The sequence below is a fragment of the Orcinus orca genome, chromosome 2 (genome assembly GCF_937001465.1).
Source record: "Orcinus orca chromosome 2, mOrcOrc1.1, whole genome shotgun sequence".
NCBI lineage: Eukaryota > Metazoa > Chordata > Mammalia > Artiodactyla > Delphinidae > Orcinus > Orcinus orca.
The window spans coordinates 187,181,293-187,194,539 of record NC_064560.1 but is presented as its reverse complement, the minus strand read 5'-3'; the positions used below and the strand labels follow the sequence as shown (position 1 = coordinate 187,194,539).

Genomic DNA, 13,247 nt, shown 5'->3' with positions numbered 1-13,247 from the left:
CCTTGACAAGTTGGGTAAGACCCCTTCTATTCCTAGTGTGCTGGGCATTTTTATCATGATTAGATGTATTTTTCATATGCCTTTTCTACATCAGTTGATATGATCATATGATTTTTCTTCTATAGCCTGTTGACATGGTAGATTACTTTGATTGATTTTTGAATACTGAACCAGTCTTCCATCCCTGGAATAAACCCCACTTAGTCACAGTATATAATTCTATTTAAATATTCCTGGATTATATTTATTAATATTTTGTTAATTTAGTCTGTACCTTGCCTTTTTTATACGGTCCTTAGTTGGTCTGCTTTCTTCTCTCTACCTTTCAGAGTCTTCTTATGTTTGTCTTATATTTAATGTCCATCATTTTTTGTTGTGTTTGGTGGGAAGAATAGGGAAAAGTATGTCTATTCCATTTCCTGGAAGCAGAAGTCCCTTCAGATGGTCAATTTTTAGGTATACTTTTAAGCAGCTGTATAATTTACTACCAGAAGAAAAGAAAATCCTGAATTCAGGTCTTGATGAATAAAAATGTTCGACCAAGTTACTGGTTTGACTTGCCTGATTCTAAAAGAAGCTGAACAAAGAGATTTAGGCTGAGCAAAAAGGTGTAAACATATCAGGTCTTCAGTATCACTCCTGTACTTCCCAGCAGAAGAAAGACCTGTTAGGGTCATCAAAGCGTCACGGACACTATACAGGCTTTTACCCCAGCAGATCGGCACGCACGGATAGAAGCCTTTTGATGAACTTCAATCCACTGTCGTGCCGACAGCATTCACTTAAATTGCATTTCCGGGACTTCCCTGGTGGTGCAGTGATTAAGACTCCACGCTCCCAATGCAGGGGGCCTGGGTTTGATCCCCGGTCAGGGAACTAGATCCCACGTGCATGCCGCAACTAAGAGTTCGTGTGCTGCAATTAAGACCTGTTGCAACCAAATAAATAAATATTTATAAAAAATAAAATTGCATTTTCTTCAAGCTGCTGGTAATACCAGATATTTACAAAAAGGTGCTATAGGCACTGCCGCATGCTCTCAGTTGCCTATCAACAGTTATTTGCCAAATAATTGTGTGTTGGGGGGCCTGAAACTTAGGCCAAGGGGGACTTTTCTTCTGTTGTAGACAGATGATGATGACTGGTCAAGGAGATGAGTTCTCAGAGGGTCAGCGAGAATCTCTTCTGCATCAAAAGAGCGCCCATTCTTTGCTTTCATTGGTTGGCTTATTTTTCTGCCTTTCTTATGATTTCCAAGAAATATGGCACGGTAGCAGAGGTCACAGAGATTCAGTGGGGGAATCAATAAGCCACGGAGTTCTAACAGCCCCTGGTTTCAAAGGTCCCTCTCCATGGTGAAGTTTTCAAAACAGCAGATATTTTCCATTCTCCTCTTATCTTCCTGCTGGTTTACTTTAGCATATATTTGCACACACCAACTGTGAGTGCAGTGATTGAGTAAGAAATGATCCCTGCTCTCAAGGAGTGGTAGGCGGAGAGGGTACAAATGACCGTAGTTCAGGGGTCACCAAGGAGCAGACAAAATGCCTTCAAAGGTCAGAGGCAGGTAACCTGGCTTTCTGCTGGTGAAATTTGAGCTGGTGCTTCCAGAGTTAGGAGGATTTCAGCAGCTGGGGGTAGGGTGGCACTGCTGGCAATGGGTGGGCCAGGAGGTGAAAGCATAGGCACGTCCAGGGAACATAGCACAGAGCACATAGGGCTGGACTGAAGAGAGAACAGCACTTTCCTCTCCAGCGCTCACCTGCCCAACCATTGAAAATAAACATCTGTTCCCCATATGACCGTTAGAACCGTAATGTCTTTCCACTTATGTTTTTCCTTCCACTTTACCTAAAGTGGGCTTTTGTCATCCCCTCATTCATTTGTGCACTTGAGTTAAGACTTCAAAGTGTGCTTACCTACCTAGCGTTAGGGGTTGAATTGCACCTTCCACCCACCCCAAGATATGTTGGAAGTCCTAACCCACCCTTCAGTACCTGGGAATGTGACCTTATTTGGAAATAGGGTCTTTGCAGATGGAATCTGTTTATGTCTTGTAATCAAGATGAGGTCACTAGGGTGGACCCTGATCCACTGTGATTGGCGTCCTTATTAGAAGAGGGAAATTTAGACACAGACACACACGGGCAGAACTCCACGAGATGATGGAAGCAGAGATTGGAGCTGCAAGACAAGGGGTGCCAGGATGGGTGACCAGCACTGGAAGAGGCAAGGAAGCGTTCTCTCCTACGAGTTTCAGAGGGAACATGGCCCTGCCAGCACCTTGATTTTGGACCTCGTTGTTTTAAGCTACCCAGTTTGTGGTTCTTTGTTATGGCAGCCCTAGGAACTAACATACCTAGTTTATACCCGGCCCTCTACTCGTGGAATTCGACTTGGATTCTACAGTCTGTCAGGGAGGTTCAGTTGTGCCTGTTGAGGTCACATCGGTGGCTAATAGGTGGTCTTTGCAGGGGGAATTTGATCATCAGAGGGGCTCCTCGGTTTTCTGGGCTTTAGGCTGAGGTCTCTGGGATCTCCATGGAGGACAGTGAGCTGGTGACAGAGGGTGGAGTAAGCAGGCACTGTGACGTGGTTCCCATTAGAAAATTGGAGTAGATGGGAATTAAAGGGTTCTAGGGCAAAAGACTTCAGAGTTCATTTATACCAACTCTTCCTCCTGCCTCTCCCTGGAGAGAAGTATCACGTGACCCATCCAAGAGCCACTCTGCTAGTAACAGAGTAAGGACTTGAATTCAGATCTTAAATCTCATATCCAGACTTCTAAGATTTCTACAGGGACTCTAAAGTCTGTGGTTCTGACTTCGGAAAGTTTTTTGGGGGTCACAGAATTTTAACTTACGCCTTTAGACTCTTCTTTATTTACTGGGGCTGGTGGGGGGAGGAAAGAATAGGCACTTTAAAAAAGAAAAAGCAAAAAAGGGGAACATGTTGACCTTCAGGAAAGGGATTTGAAAGAATAAGTTTATGCATCTTTAAAATAAAAGACCCAAGGGTATTTAGTTTTACTCTGTGTCATTGAAAAATAAAATCCACCCCAGCCTCAAGTGGATGGGAAGTTCCAGCTCACAGGTTCATTCACTGACCGTCCGACCCACGTGTTGCAGAGGGTAGAATTTATAAAATCAGCAACTGTTATATGAGCTCAGACACCACAAGTTGCACTTTCAGCGTCATTCTGAGTTTCCTGTCCCTCTGCAGGGTGGAGTAGAGCCACTAATGTTGTTTCCGTGGATTTCATCTTTCCAGGCTTGGTTTAAATCTCGAGTGCAGGATGCCAGGTAGATTCATTATGGCAGTAGCAATGCACACATGCCATCATGGTAGCTTTAAATCAATCTCTCTCCTAAAGGTTCCGAGGAACGTCACTTACAAGGCACATTGCTTGCATGAGCGTCCTTTGTGTTGGGTGCCCTGGAATGTAATTTCTATCAGGAAGACGTAAAGGAGACACGGGGAGGAATCATTTTGCTTGACAGCACACTTTGAAAGGAAGGGGAGTTTGTTATTGTTATTTTTTGTTGTTACTATGATTGTTTCTTGGGTTCCTCCAACAAAGAAATGCTGTGTGGCTTTCAAAAGTCTCCCCGTGCAAATGCTTCCCGTCACCAGTGATCAGCGTCCTGCCATTTTGAAATCCAGAAGTGGCTTTAGCAGCCCTTATGACATAATCATTGCCGGGAGCTGGAGACCAACCTCTCAGAGAAATTGACACTCTCATCTTCCATCTTCGTGTACGCATTCTAAGTGCTGGTGTGCTGTCACTTTAACAAACTGTCACCCTGAAATAGGGTTGCTTCATCCAGTGCTGTGGAAAAACAAGGTTAGAAGAGCAGAGGCTTTTGTTGATAGTGAGCAAGTGGGATTTGTTAAACCAATATTGAAGGGTGGTTTGCACAACTCTCGGCGGCTCACGTTACTTCTGAAAAGATGTGGTCTTTCAGCCCTGGTTGGCGCAGATACAGTTAAAGTTGCATCAGGACCTTTGTTATATAATCCTTCCCGGTTATATAATTTGGGGTCCTGTTTTTTCTTGCCCTGGTTTATATCGATTGAAACAAGGATAGAAGATCACAACAGTTCATAGTTTCCTGTAATAGCGGAGGCAGTAATGTTATTGATTAAAGCACATGGGATCTATTGGTTGTCAGTAATACTATATACAGGATGAACTATGTGTATGTGAACAGTTTGTGTATGAAAAATATAAAATGAGTTTCAGACATATCCTACAGATGAGCAGTTTAAAAGAACTGACTTTCAGATTCTGGCTTATACGAACCTTCTGGTCTCAGCCCATGTCTCTAGCGGGTCAGAAACTAGAAGCCAGCCTAGATATGGAAACATACAATACGGTAGGGACTTTTTGTGGCTGCCGTGAGTGGCCCCTATGACTTTTACCAGACCTGGCCCAGATACAATTAGGAGACGTTACAACCTAAGGGCAGGTAGGATTCTTGAGACTTCGGTTCACACTTTCCTGCAACACTGAGCTCACCTATCTCTGAAGTGACTGCTATCACCTGCTTCTATCTTGGCCTCCTCCCAGTTATTTCAAATATAAATTTAGTAGCCAATAATTTGCGGCCCCCAGCCAATTGATTTGAGCAGACCTAGAAATCAATTACACCACTGTCCCCCTACTCCCACCTACCCAGCCTGGGAAGATTGTAGAACAAGCACATCTGTCCCATGCCCCAGCTCAGAGGCACCCCTACGTAGGCGACACGGATCAGAAGACAGTACCACATGGGGCAGCCATGCTATTACTTCACGTACGTCTGACTCCAGATGCGAGGGTTCTGTGTCTGCCCCTTCCAGGGCCCCAGCACCCTGACTGTCTGGCTGGGACCTTCTCAAGAGCTCTTGGTCCTCAGGGAGTGGTGCTCACATCCTGCTCTAACAAGACTCTAGTCGTCGGAACCGTGAACCGTGAAGGACACACCTTCCACGCTGCCAGCAGATCAGATCCGACCCCCACCTTTGCCCCTTCCCACCACTTGGACCTGGACCCACTCTACTCCTTTTCATCCTCAGCCACCCTCCCTCTCAGGCTTCTGAGCTCCTGCCACCTCCCTGCCACCCCCTCCCCAGGTCTGACTGCTGTTGGCTCCCAGAATTCAATGTGGCCAAGAAGCCACGCTAACATCTTTCTACAAAACAGTAATATTTTGCTTCAAATACTTCCTAAGAAGCAAGTACTAACATCAAATTGGGTTGTGGGTAGTTTCAGTTTTCTTCTTCATACCCTTCTTTCTTTTTTTTTTTTTTTGGCTGTGCCACACAATATGCAGGATCTTAGTTCCCCGACCAGGGATCGAACCCACACCCCTTGCAGTGAAAGCGCAGAGTCCTAACCACTGAACCACCAGGGAATTCCCAACCCTTCTTTCTTTAAATCACATTTTCTACAATGAACATGTACTAGTTTTTTAACTGGAAAGGAAATATATATATTGTAAAATAGCCGTTGGGAAGATGGCAAATAAAAACAAGTAGTCTTTTTTGTTCAGTAGAATAACAACAACAGTAAAATCACCCCAGAGTAAATCAGTGCAAAAATATGAGGCAGCCTTGCTCCTCCTCATCAAGTAATAAATGGCCTTTCACAGGTGAGATGAGGTGGGACGTTACCATCATTACCATCAACCTCCAGTCCTGATACTTCTGCAGAGATGCTGGGCATGTCCTACTCCAGTAGACACCATGGGAATTTATTACAGGGTTGTTGGGAGGCTCAAATGAGAAAATAGATGTGAAAGTACTTTATAAATGGAAGCTATTGTTTTCAACAAAAAGTAGGGAACTTTCATCTACATTGGGAGACAAGGCAGAACATTGTAAGGATGTTTATACAATTTAACATAGGGGAAGATGTGGCCATTACGATCTAAGAACTTAAGTTCATCTATTCATTTGATAAATATTTACTGGGGGCTTGGAACAGTTCTTGGTGCTTGGGATTCATCAGTGAAGAAAACAGACACAAATCCCTGCCTCATGGAGCCTCGTGAGGGAAACAGATGAGAAACAAAAACATCTAATAAATAAAAAAGAAGTGGTCATCAAAATAACAACAGTAAGTAACACTCCAATAGTGCTTATTTTGTGCCAGGCATGTATGTAATATATTTAATCCCAAATACTCTATGAAGTAGATACTATTTTCAACCCCATGGTGGGGGGAAATGACCCATAGAGAGGTGAAGTGACTTGCCCAAGGTCACGCAGCTAGTAATGCTGGCACTGGAAATCAGTTTCACAGAGGAAAGTGACTACCCATCACTTTGCCGTATTTTATCACTAGAAGCAAGTTCGTGGGTGAGAAGCCAGTGGAGAAAGAAACGGAACGGGGTAAGGGGTTATCCATTCAGCAGACATTTCTGAGTGCTCTGTGCCTGGCACTGTGTTGGATGCCTGGGATATAGAAATGCAAGGGGCATTATCCCTGCCCTGGAGAGGTTCACAGTCTCTTAGGGGAGATTAGGGGTACACAGACATATGAGCAAACCATGTGGTGTGATATACCTTCCTCCTTGGTTACCTAGGGCAGCAGAGGTACCACACTGGAAAAGCATTCTATTTGAGCAGACCCAAATCACCTAGTGATTTCATGGCATCAGCGGCCTTACCTTTGTCCAAAGACCATTGATCGTGGCGTTGTACTCTCTCTTTCCCTGCAGAACTTCTAGGCATGAGAGGCTGATCAAGCCAATAGCTTCTTTGGTTAGACTCCAGGCCGCAAAGCCAAGGCCCTTGGCCTTCCTGAGCTGATCCCTCCCGTCTGCACCAGGAGGGCCAGTTCAGTTCCCCTTGATGTCTGTCTGTTTAGTTGGTGTCTGTGGTATAGCCGTTGTTCACTCTTTTAAATGTCACCCGTCCCTCCTTTCCTCTCTCATTGACCTCAGAGAGTGTCACACGGAGGGACAACCCTTTGCATCCCCTGCCTGTTCCCAGCCCTGCCCACGGTCCTCCATCCCATCATTGGCAGAGGTGGGCCAGGGAGACCTCATGCCTACTGAGGATAAGCCATTGCAAGTTTATTTCCTGCTAGTGAGGGGTCAGTAGCGAATACAGCCTATTTATTCCCAGAGCTGAAAGTCACAAGGACTTAATACATGCTCTGGTGCTGTAGGGTTTCTGTTGGTTTGAGGTTATATTTGTTTCTTTACTTCTTTTGTCTGACAAAGTCTTCTGAAGAGGTGAATTGTTTTTGCTTTTGCTCTGGATTCAAGAGATGAGTATTGTCGTGGGGAAGTTCCCCCTTATCTTTCCCCGGGGCAACCACACTTAACCTCTTTTCTCATAGACATCAGTGCAGGAGGATGAGATCATTAACATTGAACATCCATCATAGGTCGGGACGGCCCTCCCCTCTTCAGGGCAGCTGAAGGATTTCTCTCCGTTAGGCCCATGGTGGTGGTTTTGCTTGCTTATGAGAAGGCCTGGCACGTTATGACTGTTACTTCACCTCGTTCTCAAAACAACCCATGTTAGGGTGGAGAAAACCCAGGCTCGGAGAAATAAAGTAACTTCTTCCCAGGCACAGAGCACGCAAGCAAGCAGAACAAGACTTAAACCCAGATTTTTAACTTTCTGTTTGTTTTCTTTCCAAGACTCTTTCTACTCCAAGTACTCTTCTGTGGGGAAATGAACTGAGCCTGTCTTCCTAAAACGTGTCCTTTTTTTAAACACTTAAAAACACTTCCTTCTTCCCGCAAGCCATGCTTCTGAGTTTGTTTGTTTGCGAGGTTTTTTGTCTGCTGGTTGGCTGGTTGGTTGGTTTTTTGGTTCCTATTATTAAGCTAGAAGAGGCAGGAATGAAGATTTTTTTCCTGGTAAAATAAGAAATTGCCTTCTCTCTTCAAATCTGTGCTTTTCTATCTCTCCAACAAGTTGAAGATGATATTAAAAGAATAGCTCTGTCTTACAGATTAACAGTGAGACACAGATTATTTAAATTCACGTTTTAAACTGTAGAAATAGACTAACAGGTGATCCTTACGTACTGTGACCTTGTTATTTTCTCAGACATTGCCACGTTTTGCAGTAAATAGTATTGATCAGACAGAAAGATAGGTTCATAACCGTGCGATCAAGAACATCTTGGGGCTCATCGATGAGGTTTAGGGGGTCTAGACAAATTCCTGAAATTGTGTTCAAAACATGTGCCTTCCTGAGCTTTTCTAATTAAAGAATCCTTCTTTTTCATCAGACCCTCAAAGGACGTGGTCACCACATCAGCATCTTCAAACAGCACATACTTGTAATCTCACAGTTGCCCTGGGTCAGGAATCCAGGCCCAACTTAACTAAGTCCTCTGCCCAGGGTCTCACCAGGCAGCAAACAAGTGTCTTAGGGCTGTGGTCCTTTCTGGAGTTGAGTCCTCCTTCAAGCTCATGTAGTTGCTGCCAGGATTCAGATCCTTGTGGTTGCAGGGTGGAGGTCCCCTTTTCTTGCTGGCTCTCAGGCAGGGTAGATACCCACATAGTCCCTGCCACGTGGCCCCCTCCCAGACTCTCACAATCAGGCAGCTGCTTCAGGGCCAGCAAGAGAATCTCTCATTCGGGTCTGCTGCGACACAGTCCTACCTGATGTAACGTGACCCAGGAAGTGACTACCCATCACTTTGCTGTATTTTATCACTAGAAGCAAGTAACACCTTCCATCTGTACTCAAAGGGAAGGAGATTATACAAGATCATGACCCACCGGGGGTCTCCTTGGTCTTTGTCTCACATAATCACCTCCTGAAAACTCAAAAGAACCTCTGCTCTGGAATCTTTGAAAAAAGACACAGTTGACATCCTACAAACAACGTCGTTAGTTCGCTGAGGAGTCGCATCATATCCGTGGGAAGAAACCCGACATGACTGAATGGGGAAAAATTGATCAGTCTTATTTTATCTAGATGGAGTCAGCGCCGTGAAGGGAGTATTAAATGAGAGAAAAGAGCTGATTCTAGGCTGTGTGGGAGAAGACCCACAGCAAACATGTATTACGGCCTATGTCAACATCGTGGCCACGCTTGCTCTATTTTTTGAGACAAAAAGATCATGGTTTGGACAAATGAGAGGCAGCCAGACCCCAAAATAACTTCAGACTCCTCGTTCCTGGGTGCTGAGGGGGTAGCTGCATGTTGACTGAGATGATTCTTGGTTTATTTCGAGTCTAATTCAGCGTTAATAAAAAAGTTCAAAATTGAATGTGAGTTGGTCTGTGGTAGAACTTAATGGGAAATTCCCAGAGCTGCTCTTCCTTCTAGCTCTGTTTTCTTAGTGTATTCGTTTCCTCGGGCTGCTGTAGCAAAAGTACCACAAACCAGGTGGCTTAAAGAGCAGCCGCTTATGCTCACAGGGTTCTGCGGCTGGAAGTCTGAGATCAGGGTGTCAGCAGGGCCGTGCTCCCTCTGAAGGCGCTGGGGAAGGATGTGCTCCAGGCCTCCCTCCTAGCTTCTGGTACTTCCTTTATACTTCGGGGGCATCACTCCCCTTTTCACATGGCATTTCCCCTGTGCTTCTGTTGTGTCGGCGTCCATGTTTCCCTTTTTTATAAGGACACCAGTCATATCGTATTAAGGGCCCAACCTACTCTAGTATGACCTCATCTTAACTAATTCTATCTGTGATGACCCTGTTTCCAAATAAGATTATGTTCTGAGATGCTGGGTAGGACTTCAACACGCTAATTAATTGGGTGGGTGAGGGTGGGGGAAGTGGACACAATTCAACCCATAACACTTAATGAAGAATAATTTTAAATTTTCCTGATAGTCATGTTGTTCTGGCAAGTAAATCAAAGTCTCCCTGGTGGATCGATGGTCAGAGATCATTAGATTCCCCTCTCTCCCTCCACCCTCTCATTTGGGAGTTTACTATTTTCTCACTAGAATGGCATCCTTGCCTTTTGGACTTAATTTTAGAAATAAAACAGCTCTCATTCTGCGTCTAAAATTGGTCAGTCATAACCCTATTTCTGGTAGTAGGATGCTTATCCAGAGGTCAGTTATCTGGCAACCTCACCTATAAGGTAGGTGGGGAATAGAAAACCAAGGTCACAGAGAAAACAGAAAAAATGATGAGCAAAGATGTCACAACAGTCACAAAATAAACCCTTTTAAGAGAACCCTGTGGACTTTTGCTCACATCCTATTAACCTTTACTCTGCACATAATTCTAACAGACTTTTAAAGTTCACAGGACAGTGGAAGCATCAATATGTGAATGACAGACTCAGGGAAAATTCCAAACTAAATTCAGTTTAAATATTACTTCCGTTATGATGCCTTCATCAATATCTTCCTCTGAATTCCAGTATTATTTTATACCTTCATTAGTCACTTGTCACCTGTTTTCTAACAATTTGTATCCATATTCTACTTTGTTTACATATCTTAATCTCCCCTACCAGATGCTTGTAAGAGCCGGGACATACCCAGTTGTGCCTAACACAATACCTGACACACAGTAGGTACACCAACAAATTCGTATTGAAGACTGAAAAACCGGAAAGGATATATTTTTAGGTGGACAGTAATTAGGTAAGATAATAATTTAGGTGCCTAATAATTTTAGGCAGGGTGGAGTTTCAAAGCATTTTGAGCAAAAAAGATTCCTCTGATATTTCCTTTTTAAAATTAATTTTTATTAAAGTTACAAAATTTGAAACCTTACCTTTCATTAGGCTTTTAAGAGGTGGTCAGAAGATCTCAATTTATTTATTCTAGCAATTTTTAACAATCACTTTTAAGGGGACCTTTTACTAATGCTCGGTCTGATTTGCAAACTTAGTTAATTAAACTCCTTTAAACATTTTAAACTACATTTGTAAAGGAAATCGAACATATTAAATGTATAAGTACTCAATTGCCTGACTCAACAAACAAGCCGCCCAGAGCACTTAAGCAATTCTTATAAATCTAATTAAGCTTATAAGTATGTTACACCCTACGGGCTTTTAAGTTTTCTTCTACTGTATGTGACTTCAGTGAGATTTTGATTTAAAATCAAAGTCTCAATTGGTTATTTAATTCCACAGTTTAAGTTGATGTTTCAAGGCTGGTCGTTATTCTTACGGGCCAGTTCTCTTAGTTGTAGCAAATATTTAAAATACTAGATCTACATTGATTTCTTTTTAAAAATAATTAATTTGACAGATCTCATTTTCTTAACCATGTTTGTACTTTATTCTAAATCTTCTTTGGGTTAAAAAGTGCTCACTCACATTGTCCAAGAAGGAAAAGAAGGACACCCTCCCCTCTGCCTTCCAGAACCTTCCGCACATCAGGGATCTTTGGAAACTTCTGTTCACCAGCAGTGCCTCCCCTCCCATCCATGACTGTCCAGGGGAAGAACTACCACAAATCCCCATCAGGTGCTCCTTGGAGGGACCTCCCATGTACTTCTGGCAGCTTTTTTTTTTTTTTGCGGTACGCGGGCCTCTCACTGTTGTGGCTTCTCCCGTTGCGGAGCACAGGCTCCGGACGCGCAGGCTCAGCGGCCATGGCTCACGGGCCCAGCGGCATGAGGGATCTTCCCGGACGGGGGCACGAACCCGCGTCCCCTGTATCGGCAGGCGGACTCTCAACCACTGCGCCACCAAGGAAGCCCCCTTCTGGCAGCTTTGAGAGAGAAAGTCTGAGCAATCTGAGGCTCCCGGAAGCTGCTCGGGAGCACCGCGCCATCCTCAGGCTGTCTGCACTTCCTTTACCCCAAAGAGGTTTCCAAAGATGGGCAGACAAGCCCCACCCAAACTCTTGGGGAGCCATCAGCTGCCGGTGCTTGGATGTCCCCGAGAGGTCCTGCCCATCGTCCTCACGGCCGCCTTCGTAGTGGGCCAGGAGGCAGCGAGGGTCTGGCCATGGCACCAACGTCAATGGTCTGTACCCTGCCCCGGTCCAGAGCTCTTCCCGAGGGAGGCTGGTCGTCAGGACCACACGCCGCAGCTTCCCTTCCCACCTCAGTCCTGCATTCTCTCCTCATGCAGAAATCTGCACAGTGGTAAAAGGTTGAATTCAGAGTGTGGGCCTGGGTCAGAACCATGATGATCATTCAAATTACCGAAAGTAGCAAACCAAATCTGGCTCCCTGTGCACATTTTTAAAAATTTGAGCCCAAATAGTTTCTCACCCTGCAGAAATAATAAGACCACATTCCGTTGTTCAGATATTGTCGACAGAACTTTTTTTGCCCCCAGATAACAAGTTATAAAAAATAAGCAGTTGTCTACATCTTTAAAAAAAAAAGAAGAAGAAGAAGAAGAAAAAGGGCTTCACTGGTGGCGCAGCAGTTAAGAATCCATCTGCCAATGCAGGGGACACGGGTTCGAGCCCTGGTCTGGGAAGATCACACATGCTACAGAGCAACTAAGCCCATGCGCCGCAACTACTGAGCGTGCGCTCTAGAGCCCGTGCTCCGCAACAAGAGAAGCCACCGCAACGAAGAGTAGCCCCCACTTGCTGCAACTAGAGAAAGCCCGTGCACAGCAACAAAGACCCAACTCAGCCAATAAATAAATAAATAAATAAATTTATGAAAAAAAAAAGAAGAAGAAGAAGGAAGGGAGGGAAGATGCTTACTTCACTTAAAAACAGTTAATTGTTCTTTGAGGTCATCTCAAATAATTTTGAGCATCACCTTCCTAACTGAATTTCAGGGGCAGGGCAGTGGTGAGGGAGGAGCTGCCTTCTCAGCTTGCTGGGATTTCTTAATGAGCAGTGGGTATCAACCAGCACTCAGTTGGATATATATGCCCCTGACAGCTGGGTGAGCCCCTTCTTACAGTCACTCTGTAAATGAGACCGCAACTTAAAGAGGTAAGTTTTTCACTTGTCCTCCATCCCTTACATTAAAGGCAAACATTACGGATTCTTCTGTCCACTCACCGAGATCTATATCCCCTACCCTCTGGTTGTCACCAGAAAGGATTTTACATTTTCTAAATTTTAATATATGCAGATGTCTTTCCATGAGTGTCCAGAGACCTTGAAACTCTGTGGGATTGTGCACGATCTTCATATACAGGCATATCTGAGATATATATAGTATCATGGGTTTGGTTCCAGACCACCGCAGTAAAGTGAATATTGCTATAAAGTGAGTCACATTTGGTTTCCTGGTGCATATGAAATTTATGTTTACACTATACTGTAGTCTGTTAAGTGTGCAGTAGCATTGTGTCTAAAGAAACCAATGTACATATTTTAATTTAAAAATACTTTATTGCTAA

General features: G+C 44.2%; 1 protein-coding gene across 14 annotated transcripts in view; it reads left to right on the top strand.

The window, feature by feature from the left end:
* FOXN3 (forkhead box N3) overlaps window positions 1-13,247 on the top strand; it is a 404,228-nt gene that overhangs the window by 325,723 nt on the left and 65,258 nt on the right. The window lies entirely within an intron of this gene.